The following is a 4,567-nucleotide window of genomic DNA, read 5'->3' as shown; positions in this document are numbered from 1 at the left end:
AGGGGGATCCTGTATACTGAGGTGCAGAGGGTAATTCTGCTGCCATTCTTCATATCAGCCTTTTTAACTCACTCAGCAGCTTGCCACAGACTGAAAAAAGCAAGCATAAAATGCTATGCCAATGGATGTGTAAAATGGAATAGAAATGGAGAAAGGTAAATTGTGTTTCTGAAACTTAGTGAGGTGTCAGATATTGATCAAGATAACTTGAGTCTTTGACAGTGCTAGACAGTTTAATTTCCCCACTCATATTAGCAAAATCTTTCTGTGTATAATGTCTCTTTTACTTTGGATGAATAGCAATGCATTAAAAAAAGCCTTCATTCTCAATTTAATGAAAACACATCTCACAGTGATTTGATATATTTCATAATTGATAAAAAAAGCCACTTTCTCCTAGGAACAAAGATTTCTCAACTTATGAAAAGGCAACATCATTTTTTCCTTGGCTGCAAAGCTCATTTTTTGCTATAATTGGATATTAACACCTCTGACACTGACTGATATCAAAGGCAGCGCTCTGGCACTGAACCGGCAGGTTGGTAGCTGAGCTCATGACAGGGCTGCAAAGTGCTTCTGACTTCAGGTTTCAGTTTCCCAGGGGAGGCCCATGCCAGGGTATTCCCTCTTTCCTCAGAGGTGTGGGGAGCAGCATCAGGAGTGTGCCTGGCTGGGTCAGGTGTCCAGCTTCAGTGTATTTCTTGGTACCACAGGGATGCAGCGTCCCGGTTAAAAGATATGGATATCTGGATGTGCTTGTAGTGAGACATCTTAGAATATCCTGATCTGCAAGGGACCCACAAGGATTGTTTAATTCCTACTGCTGGCCCTGCCCAGGACAGCCCCAGGAGTCAGACCATGTGCCTGAGTGCATTTCCAAACACTTCTTGAAATATTGGTAGGCTTCGTGCCACAAAAAACCCATTTGTAATGTTCAATCCAAAACCCATTTCTAATGTTCAACCTAAACCCATTTGTAATGTTCAACCTAAACCCATTTCTAATGTTCAACCTAAATCTCTCCAAACACAGCTTCATGCTGTTCCCTCACGTGTGTCAAAGACTTTGTGAAGCCATTTTTGAAAGAAGTGTGTGTGTGTGTGTGTGTGTGTGTGTGTGTAGTCCATGTACACTCCTATGGGTATACATATTTCAGCCTAAACTTGGTTTCTGCTAGGTGTTTGAACAGTCACTAAATGGGACAGTTGAGGCTATTCCGTGTGGGTTATGCATCTGTAGCACACTGAGATAAGGAAACATGTTATTCCTAACACTTTCAGAATCCTTCTGTACAATAAAGTCAAAAGATTTTAGGAGAAGTTGCCGAGGGAGGCTGGGAAGCTCCAGGATTCAAGAATATTTTCTTGGCAGGAGTTGCACCCTGTGGTAGAAATAAACACCTACAGGTTCTTTTAAAGTAAGAAATACCCTTAAATGTGAAGACCCCTAAATGCACCTGCTGCTTATTGGACAGCTGCTTTCCAGGCCACATTTAACTGAAGAAGGAACTACTTACATCACATCCACATCAGATCCAAAGGAGTTCACATCTGGGGACCAAGGTCAAACATGAGCTCCTATGCACATTCATAACTTGAACACGCTGGGCGTTACTCACTGGTTATGGCTACACTACCCATGCTTGAGTCATGGCCTACATGTGTACCTCTGTGACCTTTGTCAAATTAGAGCTTGGGGTGCTGGCTTAGTGAAATAAAATAATGGAATTAGGTGGCTTTGTTGGTATGGTGAGCTTTATTCTAGCAGGACTGTGTTTCCACTCCAGCACAGACATGTCCCACTGCACAGGAGGCTTGGATCAGAGATGTTACAGCATGTGTATATCAAAGGCTGTAATTGAAAGGATTCATCGCTTCCCTCATTGTCTGTGTCTGAAGCAAAAATCCCTGTCCAGATGTGGCAGCTCCATGGGATGAAAGGACACTTGGCTGTGGCAAGCTCAGTATCCTGAGTGCTTTACAGGCAAACAGACAAGGTCACTACTGAGGAAAACTAAACACTATGTGATCCAATAAAAAGTCTTTGACAGTAGAAAGTGAAAATGAGTAATGCAGTTGCTGAGATACCAATTTAGCAGCCTTGGGAGGGCCAGAGTCTCTGGTCTGCTGTGGCCAGGTTGCATTGCAGATAAAATAAGTAGTGCCCCTTCAGGTTTGTTTTAAATTACATTTTGACAAGTTTTAGTCATGGCTTTCCATCAAGAAACAACTGTTCTCTTTGCATAGACAACCAGTAATCCTGGTGCCTGGAGTCTCAAGCCACCTGGGTGAGGTGGTGTGACTGGTCCAGCAGCCCAGCAGAAAAGGCAGCCTGACTTAGTCATTGTCCTCATGCACTAGAAATGCCACAACAGAAATGGCAAATGACATCTGGTCAGAGGTCAAAATGCAGGCCTTTAAAGCAGGGGGAGGGTAAGATTAGAAAAGCTGCTGTTCCTGTGAAAGGAGTCTTTGCTCATGTAAAACTGCCAGAGAACTTCTCTAGCCAAGAAATGAGGAGAGTGATCTGGGAGCACAGCAGAGTAAGAGGGAGGATGGGGAAGAAATGGACAATTGAGGTGACTTCTCAACATCTCTGTTGCAGTCAATGTACAATGCAAATTGGCGTATCTTGTACTGAATCTGGCTGGCAAAGGGGCTGCAGCACTCCTGCACAGGACAAGCCCTCAAACCACAGGCTTCGCTCCTGGTGTGTAAATGCCCTGTTGTTTGATTTAAATGAGGCAGCTGCAGGACTCTTAGTAGGGTGGGAGCCTCTGTGCCAGCACAGAATGGTGAATGGAAATGAGAATGTTGTGCATCTTCCTTCTTCACTTCTGTTCCTCTTCCCACTGCCTCCCACCACACAGGGCCACTGCTTCCTTGCACTTGGGTGCTGGCCAGCCACTGTGGCACACACAAACACTCTCCTGGAGAAAACCCCTCTCCTGTGGGGAGAGGCTTACCAAGCTCAGTGATGTCACAGCCAGTGAGTGCCAGGGCCACCTAAAGGCTGGGAGGTGGCGGGGAAGGCAGGCACAGCCATGGGGAGCAAACCTTCCTCCTTGCAGTGCTGGGGGCACCAAGGGCATCCAGTTTGATGTGGAGTTGGGTGAATAGATGGGTGCTACTCTGCCAAGCTCCCCAAGACCTGGATTGCTGGTGGCTCCATGTTGTGGAAAAACCCTTGAGCCAGTGGGAACCATCCCAGGTGCCCATTCAGGCTGTCCTGTCCTGCCTCACAGAGAGCTGAGTAGGTCAGACCTAGGATCAAGTGTTTGGAATTTTGATGCTTGACTTAAGAGAGCCTCATGGCTCGTTTGAAACTAAGCCTGAGCTAATTAGTCCCTGAAGACAGCAGTTCAGAAATAACCTGTCTGGCTCTGAGTGTGATGGTGGGAAAGGACGAGGAGAGCTCATCTCTCCCATTCTGTGCTCTCGCCTGGCACACGCCATGAGGTGAGTCTTGGCTGGCTCCAGCCCAGCCCTGCCTTGTCTGACGAAGGGTGAGGGATAAAGGATTTTCTAAACGCTTTTTCCTGAGTTATTTTGGCTCTGCCAAAAGGCCTGTTGTTTTGTGTTCATCTACTGTCATTGTTCCCCTGGATTAAAAACCAGAGCAGGTTCTCCCTGCACCTGCTGGTACTGTTTGGGTTAATCCCAGGTACTCAGCTGAGCCAGCTCTGGCAGCAAGGGCAGAGCCTTCAGGCCACCACCTCTTTCTTCCTGTCCCTGGGGGAGACACAAAGTGAGACAGCCCCTGGCCTTTGCTTCACTTTTGTCCCACCTTTCAGCAGTCTTTAGAGCCCTAAGTATAGGAAAGGGATGTTTCCAGAGACAGAACACCAGGCATTTCATTGTTTCTGATAAATTGGTACTCACAATGGAAAAAACAAAATACCACATTTGTATCCAGAGATAAGAGCAATGGAATGAGTACAGAAGTCTCTTATTAAACAACCATCAGCCTGATGCTATAATTGGTATTATATATATATATTATATAAACCATTACATATATTAAATATATTTTTTTCCTTCTTACACTTAACAGCTACGTTCTGATGTTTCCTCCTCTGGATGAGGCAGGCTGTTGCTCTCTTGCTATCTTTATGATTTTTAACTTGGCTTGTGCAATGAAATAAAAAACCAGTCCTCACTTCAAAAATATGTGGTCATGTTTCTTAAATGAAACAGTGTGATGCTGAGAGTACCAAGACTGTAACTCAAGTTGCTGATCACAAACTGCCAAAGTGATTTTTCTTTCAGGATATTGCCTTTCACTGAACTTGAAGATTGACTTACAATTTGTTGGACCATACATATCTGTTGGACCGTGGATATCTGTTACATTTAGGAAGAGTGATTAGCAAACACTGGCAAGGCATTCTCCTAAGTAATATGGCACTATTACTCACTGCTGAATTTAAATGAAAAGATATGAAAAGATAAATGAAAAGATGTTACATGCCACAAACCTAGCTCTATGCAGGTTTTGCTTCTGTTGTTTATTACGTATTTCTAAAGTAGCAGATAGAATTCTGGTGTTTTTGAAGCCGTACTTAAGA

The sequence above is a fragment of the Zonotrichia albicollis genome, chromosome 2 (genome assembly GCF_047830755.1).
Source record: "Zonotrichia albicollis isolate bZonAlb1 chromosome 2, bZonAlb1.hap1, whole genome shotgun sequence".
Lineage (NCBI taxonomy): Eukaryota > Metazoa > Chordata > Aves > Passeriformes > Passerellidae > Zonotrichia > Zonotrichia albicollis.
The sequence above is the reverse complement of the archived record's forward strand: the minus strand, read 5'-3'. Positions refer to the sequence as shown.